A 17,572-nucleotide genomic window follows, 5' to 3' on the forward strand; every position below is an offset into this window, starting at 1 on the left:
GAACTAGGAGGGACTTCTGGGACTGAATTTTGGTCCTACTGAAAATGTTTACTTATCAGCAGAAAAACTCACTGTAACACGTACTGCTGAAAAACAAGATAAGTTTCAAAATGAAAAACAAAATTGAAAGTTGCAGTGATTTTGAAACACAGGCTGCTTTGATTTTTTCAGAGACAAATGTTTTCCTTTTGAAACTAACTTCCATTTTAATTTCCTTCATATTTAACAGTAAAATATGTTACAAAATGGAAAAAAACTAAAATCAAAGCAAAGCATCATTTCACTAATTTTTGCTTGTGGAAAATAGTCTTTTTGTTTGGGAGCAAGGAGTCATGGTACTAAGAAATAGACTTTATTTCTGCTGAGACAAAAGAAATTCTGAAATTGCAAGATCTTCACCACATGAAAGGATTCAGTTTCTTTACAACAACCCACACTAGGTGATAAACTGCTGCAGATAAAAAACACTGGAACAATCAACCCTGGCACATAACCAGTGTAACTCAGCATTGCAGCAAAGCACATTGGAGAGCCAAAAGGAGCATCGCTGTCCCACGCTGCTGAGTGCACAGCAGGCCTCAGCCTCCACAAGCTCCTGCATGCTAAAGGGATAGTGCTGCTTGTCATTCTCTTCTACATGCTACCTGCAGGTTAAAGCTGTCAAAAAATTGAGCTCTGGAAGATGCAGCTGGAGCATCACACCGTGCAGCCCTTTCATCTTGCAGAGTGGAAGCACAGCAGGTCCCCGGAACCCACCCCTGCCACACTAATGGCTTTCACACCACAGCATGCAGAGCCAAGATGCACAACTAAATCACAGTAATGCTGGAGCAGGGATCTGGCTCACACCTCGAGTAACTCCTGATCTTTATTGCACTTTGTTTCCAAAGGGCTGGAGTCACATTCTTATTTCCCATTTGTTCCCTATAAAGTCTCCATTCAAAAATGCATTACTGAAAACATTGTCATGGAAACAGCAAAGAGTAATACTTGACTTCCAAAACAATCCTGAAGAGGTTTAGGCAGTTCTTCTCAGACCATAGCTGCTATATGTTCTCAGGCACAGCCATAACACACGTCACAGGTGATTAAAGAGAATCTCTCCAAACGTTTTATACAAGACGTATGGCGACCCTCTTCATACTACAGGAGGGTGGGGAGCCTCTTTTGTCTTCCTGTCTCCTCTTCCTCATCTGCCAATTACTCCTGCCTACTCTTCTCTCCTAACAACTCCTTTTATGGTGCACATAATTTTCCTGCCTTTGCCACTCGGCTACAATTTTTAAAATCACACTACAATCAGCCACCGCCACTTGCATTGCCTTCCACACAACATAATGCAACAAGGATAAGCACTGCACTGTTTTTTCCCTTCTCCTGCTGTTCCACGTGACAACAGAACTGAGGAGAGCAAGACCTTTTACTCACCTGCAGCTCTGGCTGCAGGATCATAGGACGTCAGGTCTGAAAGGACTTCAGGAGGTCTGTAGTCTCTTCCTCCTGCTCAAAGCAGGATTGCCCCGAGCTCTGAACAGGTTACTTGGAGTTGTGATGAACCTCCTATTGAAAATCTCCAACAGTAGACGCTACACATCTCGTTTCACTGGTTGTCCTCATGGGGAAAACCTGGAACATCTCCCTACAATCCTCCTAACAAGGATAGAGCATACAAACCTATTCTTTAACTACCATGCAGCTGACCTTACCAAAACAATGCAGTGCTGCCTAGTGGAGGAAACCATGCAGTCAGTTGGTGACTCTTTGGGCACTTCTAACAAGACTTTGAACAAGTTACTTCAGTTTTGTCTCTGCTGTCTTTTTAAGAATAACTAGATTTATTCTGAAAAAAACATTTGATTTTAAGTTTTAGGAAAAAAGAAAAAGTGTAATAGAGGAAAAAAGTAAGCATGATGACTATATTGATAAAAGTATTTATTATTTCTACAGTAAAATACGTAAATATGTGTATTTGTGTGTAGATCCTTGTATAGTTATAATCATCCTTATAATAATTGCCCCCATCCAGGTAGGCGATATCTAAGTCTTACAAATGTGCAAGTTGTGTATATGTATGCATGCACACATGTATGCATGTTGTATCTTATCTATATAACATAAACACAGATATACAACTTAAAATAAAAATTGTTTTGTGCCTGTGTGTGTGTGTACATCTCCTAAATTAACTTTAAACTGAGACAGCCCTTGGAAGGCGGTTGCTCATCAGTAACACACTCTTCACATTCTACATACCCTGAAGAAAAAAAATAAATCAAAAACGTTCCAAGCTTTGGTTTTTTTTCAGTTTCTAAGGCCACTGAAAATATAGAAACAGAGCAGTTTGAGCAGAATTTCATGGAATTTCTCCACCCTTGCAAAGGTGTGTGCTTTTACACCCACCTCAGGGAAGATCACTCAATACTGCTGCAAAATACCAAACCAAGTCTTCAAAAGGATGAACACATAGAGTTCACAGGATTTTTTTTTATTCTATAAGGGGTTAAACAGAGGCTGATCTGAAGAAAACATTAGCTGCTTTGCAGCCAGTACAGAAGACATTTGTTACCAGGCTAACAAGGTTGCAGTAGGAAACCAAATGAAGTGCCAGATTATTAAAAGATGGAATGGTGCAGATGAAAGCCTAATTCAACTAGCAATGCAGAATCACAGCACAAGATATTATAAAGACCACATTAAGTATCGCTCCATCACTTAAACAGCATTGCTTTATAAGGTTACTACTGAAAGTGAGCTTGTGCGTTCTGGCTCCAAGATCTAGTCAAGTACATGGTTCAGTTTTCTTGCCAATTCTGCTACACAGACCTTATTATAGAACAAAAATACCCTACCCATAATCAAAAAATAAAAGACATGCTGTACCATACTAATAATGTATGTTCATGATGAATTTTCCTTAAAAAAGTGCACACTGCTTTCAAGCACACATTGCATTTGCCTACAGCTCACAGAGTGATCACATTGTTAACCATTAGTTTACAAACAAAACTACATGCCACAAATCCATCCTTCGTCAACCTTTTCCTGAAAAGAAGAAGCAAGGAACATTTTTTGGCACCTAACTGGAATGATAGGAAACATCTAGATAGCACAGATAATTTCTCCACCAGAGTACACTTAACTCATATACATGTATTCACGTATTTGTTTGCAGGCACAATACACTTGTTGACCAAAATTCAGTCATTTCTTAAAGGCTACTGCTTCATCATTGCAGTGGTAGTGATTTCACCAGGGTCCACATCATCTTTTCTTAGTAGTGAAGAAAAAGGAAGAAAGCACTACCCACTATTTTCTCCGCTGTCCCAGACCTGCATGATTCCCAACCTGATGTACTCACAGATGAAGGCAAGTGGTCACGGGAGGGAGAATTGCTGAAAAGAAACTGCAGCCAATTGTGAGATCTTCCCTCAGCACCACTTGAGCAGGGAGGTGTAGCAAATACCACTGGCACCCTGGGGAAGGTAGGGGAGAAAAGCAGCCTTGCTGGCAGGCACGGGCTACAAAGCATGGAGAAGCACTCAAAATTAGAGCCATAGGTTTCATCACAGTGAGGTGACCGACAGGACTTAAAAGCTTGTAATTTGGTTCTGACTGTTTATAATGTGATGCTATCATTCAGCTAGCAAGGCACACAATACTAATGTACATAGGATGGAATATGATCGACAAACACTTGAATAGCAGATAAAGTGACCAACATGAGGACGTGTTCACAATAGGGAATGCAGACTGGCATTTTAAAAACGAAGGTGGACTTCTAATTAAAATAATTTCATTCTCATGGACTTTTAACATCCACACTGCTCCCTGTGTCAATGGGAATGGCAGAACTCACGGCCTGGGCAACGCAAACCATTCTCACTGAGCTGTTCAAATACAGTACTGCTATTTGAAAAGGCTGGTCTTCACAGGAATTGATCCGTTTGGTTAGGTAAATGGATTTTGGACAAGTGAGAACATTTTGATGAATGCTTCCCCAAAAGGAACATGAGGACAAAGGGGCAGCTTAAGGGAAGTTGGGAGAGAAATCCAGAAAGAAGTAAAGGGGAGAGGAAGGACACCGGGCGCCGGCCAAGCCCTTGCTGCTGCTTTTAACATGTGTCTGGAAATATATATATGCGAGCATGAGAGGGAAATGAGCCAGAACAAATAAAATTGCAAAGCAAATGCTAAACATGTTTTCCTTCCCCACCTCATGGGAGAATAAATATTTTATCCTGCTACAGTTCTATTATTTATCTTCTTCAACCACGTCCAATTGGGAAGTGAAACTGTTAAGACTTAATGTCAAGGTTTAAGGGAACTGTTTCATTTTGAGTTCAAATGCTTCAGTTTGGCAGCAGAACATCTGCTTCAAATGTTTCAAAGGCTCTTGACATTTACTACACTGTGCCCAAAAAATCCAAGTAACTTGGAGCGTCACTGTGTGCACAGTAAAACTGAGTATTCTTTGAGCATATCCTTCACACACTGCACATCATCCCAGTGCAGAGAATGATCTGCCACTCCGTGCTAAGAATTAACTCAACAATGTAGTTATAGCACTTTATATTACGGTGATAAAATATCACTTATTTGTTGGTGCTCACGAAGATGACAGGTTATACAAGGAAGAAGCAAAATAGGGGGGGAAAAAAAATGAAGGAAAAAAAAATGAAAAAAAATGAGAAAGGGTTACCAGTCTGTTCTTCAGTATCACCCACAGCACCTTTTTTGTGCCCCTTTTTGATTGCAGTTCAGAGCTGTAGCTATTTCTTAATGAAAGCCATTCAAAAAAAGAAGGATTAAAAGATATTTGTTGTCATAAATTTCAAGGGTGTTTCTGAGATACAAAATCAATCAATCAATCAATAAACCTAAAAGAATGAAATTTTCTCATTTTATATATATATATTATATATATGTAAAATTATATATATATACATATATATGTATATATATACAGATATAAAATTATATATAATATACAGATATAATATATATATACATATATGTATGTATATATATATACAGCTATAAAATTATATATATATATAATATATAAATTTCATTGGGAGAAAATTTCATTCTTTTAGGTTTATTGATTGATTGATTGATTTTGGATCTCAGAAACACCCTATGAACTCATAAATTTTAGAATTGCAGAAATATTTTTTAAGTGGATCTTTTCTATATAGTACAAAGCAGCCAGAGACTTTTAGCATGAAAGAGAACACCTACTTTAAGGCCAAATTCCAAATTTACTGAAGTTGCTTACAGTAAATAATAAAAATCACTACGAGAAAATTATTTGTCTTTAAAGAAAACAAATACAAGTCACAAGGCAAATGATAACTCAAAGCAATCCCTTCATTAAGGACACAAATTCATCATCTAAATGTACTTCTCAAGTTTACATGTTCCTCACACTCTGGATGGGTCAGTATTAGGTATGTTCTTTATTTCACACTCTGTGTACACAGTTTAAGGCTGAACAGCACTTGTAGGCTTTCACATGAAATATCCCATCTACATTCTACTGGGACTATACAAAATAAAGTGCAAATTCTACTTAACTGCTGTTACCCATAATCCACTGTGAAAGTTCTCAATCCAATTCAATAGCCCATACCAAGCAACAGCCTAAGAAATTTCTGGGGTATTCATCACCTTTAGACAGATTTTCCTTAAAATCTGAGCAAGGAAAATATATGTACATTAAGATTAGACTTCACTGGCTACAGTCTGTCCTTCGTGGACTGTAAAACCAATCAAAGGAAGATGATGTGTGGGAAAAACTCTATCTTAAAAGGCAGTTCTTCTCTGACATGATGACAACAGGTCATTTCTTATTAGAGTAGGAAAAGATGCACAAACATCACAGAAAATGATTCCCTTGCCTAAACAATTGCTACCCATGCTTAAATACAATGGCATTTGTATGTGATCACTGGAGTAAGAAAGCTGTTGCAGAATACTGCAGAAGCTGTACACCTGGCTTGGGCTCTAACCTTTCGGGAAGGAAAACAAGCCAAAGAGGGTTACGCATAGAAAGTGAAATCAGTGCTAAATTTGGACTTGCATTTTGCAACCAAATAAAATGGGATGTTTCTCATATACTTGGGCAGATGTCACTGTGGGGAAAAGAGATGCTGACCAGGATGTGAATGATGCCAAATCTTTCTTCCAGGGAACTCTTCAAAAAATGAGTTTGTTAGAAAGATTCCACATTTGTTACCAAAAGAGGCTAAAGAAAATGAGTTATAACTGTTCATCCAAGGGCAGCTTTGTAGGCAAAGTATCCTGTCTGAGTATTTGAACTATTGCTGTGTGGCAGACACATCTGCTGGTGTTCATACACATGGGTGATTCTGCTTCTGTTGCCCATATTCTGGGGAACAACATTTGGGGTGCTATAGGGATGGCACTAGAGGGATCACTAGAGGGAATGTGAGGTACAAAGCTGGATGATCTCTGCAGCTACTGCTTGCTATAATCCCACCTGGGCCCTGAGACGTATTATGTTCTCTTCCTCATTTATAGACACTGAAGATACTTTGCCTTCACTTAATAGAAAATAGAATATTTAGATACGCACTAAATATCACAGAATCACAGAATTGTAGGGGCTGGAAAAGATCTCTAGAAATCATCTAGTTCAACCTCCCCTGCCAGAGCAGGCTCCTTAGAGCAGCCCTTCACAGGTAGGCATCCAGGCAGGCCTTGAACTTCTGCAGAGAAGGAGCCTCCAGAACCTCCCTGGGCAGCCTGTGAAGAAGTTCCTACACACAATTTTATAGAACTTCCTATGCTTCAGTCTGTAGCCATTTTCCCTTGTCCTAGAACCACTGAAAAGAGTCTGGCCTCATCCCTTTGCCTCCAGCACCTTAGATATTTATTAGACACTCATAAGATCCCCTGTCTTCTTTTCTCAAGGCTGAACAGACCCAAGTCGCTCAGCCTTTCCTCATAAGAGAGGTGCTCCGGGCCTCCTCTTATCATCTTCATGGCTCTCCACTGGACTCTTCCCAGGACATCCCTGTCTTTTTTGTACCAGGGACAGTACTCCAGGTAAAGCCTGATCAGAGCAAAGTAGAGGGGGAGCATCACTTTCCTTGGCCTGCATGGTCACTCTTTAACGCACGCTAGGATGCCACTTCTTGGCCACCAGGGCACACTGCTGGCTCACGGCCGACCTGTTTTCCAGTAGGACACCTTGCTCCCCCTCTGCAGAGCTCCTCTCCAGCAGTCATCCCCAACCTGTACTGGTGCATGCAGTTATTCCTCCCTAGGTGAAAGACTCTACACTTGCTTTGGTTAAACCTCATCTGGTTCCTATCTGCTCAACTCCCCAGCCTGCCCAGGTCTCACTGAAGGGCAGTGCAGCCTTCAGGTGTGTCAGCCATTCCTCCTACCTTGGCATCATCAGCAAACTTGTTGAGGGTGGACATTATCCCCTCATCAAGGTCCTGGATGCAGATGTTGAACAAGACCATACCCAGCACCGACTGCTGAGGAATGCCGCCTAAATACAGGCCTCCAACTGGACTCTGTGCCACCAGTCACAACCAAATTCTAATAAAATATTAGGTATCAAAGATGTAAACAGTCACTAGTGTCCTGTACCTATCTCTACAGCACAGAATGAACCAGTGAAAAGTTACTTGCATTGAACTTTAGAGACAGTGTTCAGCTATTAACGCAACATGCATAAAAACCCTAAAACTGCAGTCTAAAGTAATCTTATTTTTTCTAATAATTTACCAACTTATGAAACACCAAATTTAAATAAAATTCACAGCAACCTTTTCCACAGATTGTCATTTTGGGTGCATGCCACCCTGAAAATCCTTTGACATAGCACTTAAGTGAGAGGGAAGATTTCTCATACACTTAAGCAAACAACAGTGTGAAAGAAGGAGACGTTGACCAGGATGTGAATGAAGCTGAGTCATTCTTCCAGCGAACTCTCTAAGCACTTAATAAGTTTAACTACTTCAACAATTCCAACATAAACTGTGTTTTCTTTGAAACTAGAATCTCAACAACATATCATAGGATCAGAAAAACTTTCTATGAAAGATGAACATGCATTGGCTAAGAAGACAAATACAGAAACAAAATGAGAGCAGCTTTCCACAAGTATTTATTGGGAGCAAACAGTTGTGTTATGGTTACCAAAACAGAAAAGTGGATCTCCATTCATTTATGTCTATATTTATTTTGTCTTTCATAAGATAACTAAAGACCGTACTATAACTGGGAGAGAAGAAAGATACTGCAGTTAAAGAAGAAAGTGCAGATTAAACACAGAGAATCTGAGCTAGCTTTCAGCTGTAAACACTCCTACTACCACAGCAATACCAACAATTAGTCTTAAAACTAGAAAATGCATGAGGAAGCATTCAGGCTGAAAGAAAGAAATCTCTTTGGTCTTAGAAACAACGCTTATTTCTTTCTTGATGACTACCATTTCATTTATATTTCTGTTTTCTATTACCAGAACATTTTCAGATGCATTCATGTGAACAATTTCTAGAACTGTGCAATTTCTTTATCAGTTTGGTTGGACGTTGTAGAAGAGGTTTCTATTTTAAGTGTACAAATTGTGTTTGGAAAAAAAAAACGTGCCTGCTTTGCTTCTAAGTATCCCTTCAAAAATACTTTGTTTGAGCTTTACCATGTACTTAACAAGATAGCAGTATGAACCCCATGCCACCCTCTGTGGTTAGAAAACACTTATAAAACATGTTCTTATGCCTATTCCTGCTCTGTGCGATACATCAAGTCTCACTGTCCTCAGTAAGAATTCACGAGTCAAATTAAGCATGTCTTTAAGTTACTCTGCATGAGAATGGTTTTCTACATCAGGTTTAAGGTGCTACCACTTTCAATCACTAATTCTTTTCAAGAACATCTTCTTCCTTTATATCTTGACACTATCAGATGTTCTAATGTTTCCATTAATGTGTACTGATTGCACAGAATATACAACCACAGATCTTGTGCCTTACATGAAAAGTGGCTGAAGAAAATGGTTTCTTATTAAATATTTTTTTTCAACTATTATTTTTGGAATAACAGTGGCCAACTAGGAAATAGAGCATGGTTGCCCAACCTTATGGCTTGCCTGGGCTGCACAAGGGCCACATATAAAATATATAATACAATTAATGTATATAAATAACAAAACTTTATTTAAATGTATTATTTATTAAAACACATAGAACAGAGAGCAACAAAAACAAAACCAGTGGGATGTTTGACCTTGTTTTTGTGAAACTAATTAATCAGGCCAATTAGATGGCAATGGTTGCCACTCCTAGTGAGTTTTCAAGGCGTTTATCAAAGATTTTTGATGACATATTACTCTTCCTGCGCTTCATCCTTAACAATAGTTGTTCAATAATGCACATACCACCAAAAAGTGATGACATGAATAAGGTGTGACCGTGAAGCACGGGATATTTTTCTCTGATAAGAGAGGGCTTATCAAAGTCTGGTAAAGAGACACGACCAAATTTTTCTTTGTATTGAATATCTGATTGCAACTCTGTAAGTTCCATGGGAAAATTTGCAAGTTCCATGGCAACTCAAAATGGAGTCACAAATACTGAAAAGGATGATGATTTTTTTGGAGACCTTGAATACCATTATCAAAATGGAAAGCAAGACAGCATATTTTTCACTGTTATAGGACTGTGTTTAGCCAATGTAGTAAAATGCATGAAATTACTACGTGAGCTTGCAATAATTTAATTTCAAACACTGTTGTTGTCCGAAACATAGCACAGATAATGAGGTTTTCACCTTGAAGATGCATGTTTAGCTCATTTAAATGAGCAGTCAAATCCACCAAAAACGCTAAATCTGTGAGCCATTTTTAATCTTCATGGCACAAATTTTCCTTTTGATTCCATAAAGGACAGGATTTCACTTTGCAAAGTCTGTAGGCATTTTACCCCGACTTTGCCACCTTCCTTCAGAAAGGCAAATGATCCCCATAATCAGCATCCATACTTCTAAGGAACTCCTAGAACTGGCAATCATTTCAGTCCCTTGGGCTTTATGAAATTCATAGCTATGAGGATGATTTGCATGACATTATCCACTTTTAAAGCTTTTGTACATACATTTTCTTGATCTCTGATGCAGTGATATTTCATCAGATGTGAGTTACTGGTGGTAAATGCATTATTTTCTATTAACTTTATAAGTCCCTGTGTTTTTTACCATCCATCACTGGGGCATCATCGGTAGCAATACCAGATACATTGACAAAGGTTAAAGCAAACTGCTTTAATGTATTTTTTTCCTGCTTCATACAAATCAAGAGATTTAGTTGTATTTCTTTCACTAGCACCAAATAAATCATTTCTCGGCAGCTTTACTCTCCAAGTGTTGTTTGTTTGTTTGTTTTTTTAATAGATTTTCCTATTTCTTCAGTTACCTGACTAAACTTAGTGAACAAATTAATTTTAGATTTTATTTTTTTTTCCCAGTCAGGACATGTTATATATGTCATACTTTCCATACACGGATTAAAGAACTCACCATCAGGAAATGGTTCTGATTAATTTTTTTTTTTTTGCCATCAGATTTTCTATAATCTACCTAGCTTTTATAACAGAGTCCATTTGAGTTTTGATGCTTTTTGAAGTATTTTGTTGAGGTAACAGACTTCTTTCAGTTCCACTATTTTGTCTTAATGAAGCATTCTCTGATATGCATCAAGTCTGGCAGCAAGTTTCTGCATATGATGTCTTTCCAAATTGCAATATTTGAAAACTGATACAGTTTCCTTGCAAATTAAGCATACTGTCATACTATATATACTATTTATCCACACTGCACTGCTCCCTCTCCAAGTCCTGGGGCCAGGCAGCTCAGTGGGGGCATGATGACAAAGCAGCAGGGGGTGTGGGCTGCACTGTCACCTGCAGCCTGCAAGTTGGATATGCCTGGAAATAGAGGCATCCAAAACCAACAACAACATCAACAACACACTGTCTGCAGCTCGAGTACATATTCTCACCAAGGGTACTTATGCAAGTGCACGAATTAATTGCAACAGAAGTACGTATCTGTCAGAGTCAGATGCAACTTACAGTAAATCAAGCAAACATGCTCACAGATAGCATTTCAAACTATATATATGTGCTAATCTTATATATATTAGGTAGCACGGCACGAAGTTTTGTAATGATATGAATGAGATCCAAATCTGACACTTGCAAATGCCAGTACTCATAACACCATACATCCTGAATGAAGGATTTCAGTAATTTTATTTCAAGCTTCATTTTTCATAAGTCAGAAATTTAAACGTAAACACACTTCAGGATGTCACCCTACATTCAGAGGTTTTAGCCCAAAAGCATTCTTCCAGTTCACTTTGGTTTAAATTGCACTCTTTTCAAATTATAAATTTGTCAAAGATGAACTCTCTGGTTTTACTTCCTTAAAATATATTTTTGCTACTTAAAAACAGCTCTGAATTCACCTGCCCCACTTAATTTTTAAGTAAATAGAAACAACTAAATTTAATACCATATTTTATGACAATTTACCTCTCAAGCACACTCAATAAAAAGACTATACAAATCAATGACAAATTCCACCTAAGAACTTACACAGATTACAAAATTAGCTGCTGAATATACATACTTGCTAGTCTTCTACAAAGATGTCTAATACTGTTCAGCATGTTACAGTACAGTATGTACAGTGTACACTGTTCCAACAATGTTTGTCTTCCTGTAGCTACATACTTTTATTTTCTCCACCTCAGCACTCTCCTCTATTTTCTATTTCAACTTCAGTGAATAGTTGCATCTGTTTGTTCCATGTACTCCTCAGCCATATGATTTGCAATAAATCAAGAAGATTCATGCTTTCTCAAATCATTCTGTTATCTTGGTCTGAAGATCTAATGAATTTTTCAGAACTTGGAACATCACCTCCATTCTGACAACCTTCCACAGCTCACTTAAAATATGTAACAATAACTTTGTTTGCATTTTAATATATATTTCCCATTAAGCTCACCCCAGCTTCAGCTCCTCATTTTGGTATGAGGAAGATCCTCATTTCCATCAACTTCTGCATTACTGAAACTTAGTGTTGTTCCTTATTGATTAAGCATTGTTCCTTGACACAACAGAAAGCAACTTTCCAGTGGCTTTTCCTCTAAGCCAAATTCTGGTTTACATCGCTATAAATGATCAACAATATGGGTTTACCAGAATCCTTCAAAGGACAACCTGCAAGCCTTATTTCACATTAATTTCTTTAACCAGACAGTGTTGTTCTCGCAGATGATCCCTCAATATCTTAAAAGAGTGATATAGCAGCTTATAATACATAGTTAGCATTCTACTAAACTTCTCTCAAGAGAACTTTGAGGAGAGAGATGGCAACTGTTCATCTGAAATGGACCGGGTAAGGCAGGGGAAATAAGAAAGGATCCCAGTTTAAAAGACTCATCCATATATGCAGCAATTTCAAATATAACTCCCAACTGCACACGAGCTTCAAGATTTTAACTACATCTGCTATATCTCAATAACCGTTGCAATGAATAACACTCCATTTTGATTATGTCATTTGCACAATTTATTTTCACAAAAAACCTCTCTTGCCTAATTATACATTTACTCTGTAGCCCCATAGCATTCTATCCTGTTATGCTTCAGCAGCACAAGAGGCAGTAAGATCGCGTAAATGAATCGATGCAGTGAGCATAATTTACACAGCTTATCTAGATCAGATATGCAAACGTCAACCCTTTCCTATTTATTTGCTCCTTCCTGTACACATGGGTCACACTCCCATCATTAACTGAGGAGACCTAACTATGCATCCCCATTACCCAATTAACAGAAATAAAAGTGCCAAATTCTTCGGTTTGATGACCTCACAAGAAGTCAGCTGACAAACTGGATATATTCACTTCCACTTACAGATATTTTTTGCTTTCCACTTGAAACAGCTGCATTTTTAGCATAACAAAAAAATCCATTTCACATGGCCAATCTTCTTATACTTCTTTCCTAGACCTGCTTCATATACTTTTTAACTGGTGCTATCATTACAAGTTCCAAAGTTCTTAAAAGTATGAATGTAAGAATGGACAGAATCCTAAGTCTGTTTTCTTGTGGTTTTTTTTTTTGCAGGAAGCCATAGAAACCTGAAAAACTACAGCAATAAGTATTTCCAACTTAAAATCTTAGCCATGACGATATAATACTATACACTTAGTCAAGTAACTGAAAAGGCATTTTAGTGTGAAGGGAGAAGGAAAAAAAGTCCAGATAGATAGCTAGAATCCCATAACAAAAAAGCAGATTCCACGCTCTAGCCTGTTGTGCAGTTCCTTGAATATTAAGTTAACAAATATCATTTAATTGATTGCTTGTGATAGTCAGTAATACCAGACATATTATTTGAGTTTTATTATTAAGCAAAAGAATAAGTCAACACTGAATTTAAAAATTGCTTACTTGTTTGAAGCTGTACAAATGCCTCTATTTTTTACTAGCCATAGGAGTACGTAATTCTCTGTAGGAGAAAAGGTTCTTCTGTTTAAACACTGGCTATGACAGCAGTTAAGCTTTATTCTTCATTTGTTCTTTTACTTTGAGGTAATCTAACTTGACTACATTGAATCTGAGCTAAAGCAGACTCTTTCTGCACATGAGAACAAAAGCCTAGGTTTCTAAGCTAAATAAATGGTCCCACTGCAAACCTTTGCCTAAAATTATGTTTCACTTTTATTTCCTAAGTAACCCAAGTCTGCAAATCTTAGCTACTCTCTGCTCCGTGTCCTTGTACTACTTTCAGGTTAACACCCACTCTTCAAAATACAAACGCACTGTATCTCCAAAACAAGTTTGTATCTCTCTGATTGTTAAGCCCTAAAGAAAAATGTTTGAAGATGAGCCTAATGAGGCAGGATCATCTAATGCACTGAATCCCTAAATCACAGAATCACTTACATGTGTACGTAGCTAAGAAAATTCTTTAGATGACAGACATAAAATCTGTGTGCTCCTTGATGCAAACTTGTCACGGTGTGCATCACGCCTATAAATCAAATTAGCTAATTTCACAAAGAGCATTTGGCAGGAAACATTCAGTACTCCTGCCTGTGGGCTGTCCTGTAACATAAAACAAAGATTTATTAAATACATTTAACCTACGTGAGAGCAGTTAAAACATCACAACTTTGATTCACCTTTTCAAGACTGCTTCCTCTGAGTACAGAATAAATATTATCCATGCAGTATGTACGGATACACACATTTACTAAGCCTTGACAAACTACTAAGTGACACAACAAAATGTCTATCAACTGATGATTTGGAAAACCCAGCAACCAAAGAAAATCTACGTTGAAGGTTATTGCATTAAAATAGCCACTATTACCTTGATGCACCAAGTTACTTAAGCACATCTAATTTTATGAACGTGAATAATCCCCCTAAAGTCAAACGACTACTAAGAGAGACACATGCTTAAGTACCTCAACAAACTGAAGCCTGTAATTGCCTGCAGTTGTTTCTGTTAATTTTGCTCTAAAGGAAGTTTGTTTGGTTTTGGTTTGTTTTTGATTTTTGGGGTTTTTTTTTCCAGTAAAAATGTGATATCTAAATGCTTTCATCACTGTAGAAATGAATTTTATTTCACCTGTTTTTCTTGTTGTTTTTTAAAGTTCGTTTTTCATTCGTTTCCTTATTTTTCTCTTCCACTTGTTGATAGAAAATCTTTGCTTGAATATGAAGCATAAGACTTAGAAATGACAAGGGACACCTGCTATTTCACGTAGCTGATATTTTATTTATTGGATAGTCATAAATTGGAAGAGCATAATGATGAACGGAACGAACAGAAAAAGAAGCTTCACTTTGAAATCATTCTGCACGAGAGGAAACTTTACAGTGCTTGCAAGAATTAGCATCTGAGGCTAAAAATGCCAACAAAGATGACTAAAACAGCATAAACTTAGAAGACTCTGAGGGATTCCAGTCTTCTAATTTCTGGATAACTTCTGAGAATAGCATCTATACTAGCCCTATACCTGTAAAGTAAATACACATAGCAATGCTAGCCTGCAGTTCTCAGCTAAAGTTTTTGATTAAAAAGACTGTGAAGGCTTTTCAAGTCTTTGCAACAAATTATTTGGACATGTGCTTTTTCTCTTTTACTCTTTGAGAATCCAAACATTTCTTTATATGAAGGCAACTTGGGTATAGCCCAAATTTGCCCACGTGGCTAAAAGCCATTTAAATATACCCATAAAGTTAGTAATTCTACCTTTGGAATTATACTCAAGGGTTCTGAATAAAATTCACTTGCAAAAGGTGAATTAACTTACAAAAAGGAATTGCTACAACTTCCCTCGTGTCAGTATCTCAAATTCATGATCTGAGTTCAAGTACAACTCCTGAATGGCAAAGAAGAAAAGGGAAGGAGGGCTTAGGATTAGATACGAGGGCTGCTATGAAAGTAATTCCTCCCATTTTATTATGGTGGTCCGTGGCATTAGAGGTGGATATTGGTGGTAAGGCAGTAGAGGTTGAACCTTTCTGACAACATTCCATTACATTTGGTTGCCGTGTGACAGATGGCAGCAGAGGGGCAGCCTGATCAAACGGTGTCTGACATGGAAGCGTGCCTGAAGCCAAGGAGTGTCACTGAACTGTTCCATGTAGAAAATACTGCACCCACTGACATTCACTGACACTTGCTGAGAGAACAGTGGGTGTGAGCACAGTGAAGTGGTGGTGATGTTTCAGCAGTGGCAGTAATAGAGTGCCACCCCCACTGGCACAGATTTTTATGAGCGCAACATGCAGGCTCTTGCTCTTTGCTGTCACAAATGCACAGCTACTGGTGGTGATTTTGTCAAAAAACAGTTTTGTAGCTAAGAATTTGCTCTGTCAAATAGTGTTATTGTGCTTTTTGTATCTGGTGTGGTTTTGAAGGAAATAAATTCTAAAATCAATACGAGATGAAGAAAATAGAAGTGAAGGAGAACTATTCAATAGTAGCTTAAACTGCTTTTCCCCATCAGATTACCTAGCAGAGATAAATACGCTATTAATCTAACACAAGTATGACTTCATCATGCACAAATTTCAAGCAGTATTCCATGTTCCTGAGAATATCCTCCCTCTGCAAGTCTTCCTGTATATGTAAGATGCACGAAGTTGCTCTCACAGCAACACAGGTAATTCATAATTACCATTTGAGGTCAACGTACTTAAAATACCTTTTCAGATGCTTGCTGTATAAACCTGTTCCAACTTCATTGAAATATACAAAGAAATACCAGTAATTTCCTAGTTACTATATTTACTCACAATTTTTCCCTGAGGAAGGAAAGGAGGAAACTAACCTGATGTTCCACTTCAAACTATGTTCTTGGAACAACTTCAGTGTTAGAATTTCTGCTAAGATGAACACTGCTTTCAATTCTCCCCTGAAGCCACGACTATTTGTGACCACAGTTTCTCAAACTAATGCACCAAACTTTACACTTTTTAGAAAATGCCACAAACAAATCCAAAGAAATTAACTATGCACCTGCTCCCATGCTTTATTATTCTCTGTATTCAGCACGTTTGTCTAGTTCTCTTGTTAACTGATGGTCTGAATCCCATCCTGATTTAAAAAAGAAATAATCTGCAAATAGTTCCTCCAAAATTCCCTTGCTTTTTATTTCAGAAGTTTTATAACTAAACAGTGTTCAATTCCTGCAAAAACTCTGCAGATTGTTTCCACCCATGCAAAAAAATCCCAGACCACTTACTGTACAATTTATACATAAAATGTGTAACGCTGTTTTCTAACTGAAAACAAAAACAACATGAAGAAGCACAGAGTTCACACTAACTCTAGAGAAAAAGCAGCCCAATATATCTTGTTCAAACACTAAGTGAAATCAGAAAAGCTCATGAGGAGCAGGAGGGGAAGTTCAACCTTCAAATGAACTATTACAAATGGCAAAAGTAAATTAAGGGCCTTCGGCAGTGCAAGAAGAGAAGGATGTGAGGGTTGAAATCCTGCAGCATTTTTACAATGGCTTTACACAATTCATTCATTTCCAGATGACGAAGAGCAACTTGACAGATGAGACAAGAGCAACTGAAGAGCAACACAAAGGCACCCTCGCTACAAATTTGTCATCTTTCCATCTTTTTGTGTTCCCATTACTGAACTTTGATGAAACAGTAAAGGAAAAAGCCAAGCATCTAAAAATCCCTCACACTCGTCTATCCAGAAAGAAATTCACCTTATTTAAAACATATTTTCCTTTATTCTAAAATATTTTCATTAACACATTGCATTCCAGAATCTCTGCTATTTTTCTTCATCCCCACTACACACAAACATAGCCCCAAGGAAATAATTACTTTTCCTGTTTACGTAAAATAATTACGCAGGATTTCCTGAGAACATGATTTTCAAATTAGGGGCAAACCAAACTGAAGAGTCTCTATTTCCTTTACCACAGGAAATGTTATAGATTTGGTTTTAAACTCAATTTATGTATCAATTAAAAAGCTGG

The 17,572-nt window shown here is 37.7% G+C and overlaps 1 protein-coding gene across 7 annotated transcripts in view; it reads right to left on the bottom strand.

The window, feature by feature from the left end:
- Window positions 1–17,572, bottom strand: part of SUGCT (succinyl-CoA:glutarate-CoA transferase) — a 327,199-nt gene that overhangs the window by 231,218 nt on the left and 78,409 nt on the right. The window lies entirely within an intron of this gene.

The sequence above is a fragment of the Centrocercus urophasianus genome, unplaced genomic scaffold, assembly GCF_019232065.1.
Source record: "Centrocercus urophasianus isolate 14NV4802_14NV808 unplaced genomic scaffold, USGS_Curo_1.0 seq_44, whole genome shotgun sequence".
NCBI lineage: Eukaryota > Metazoa > Chordata > Aves > Galliformes > Phasianidae > Centrocercus > Centrocercus urophasianus.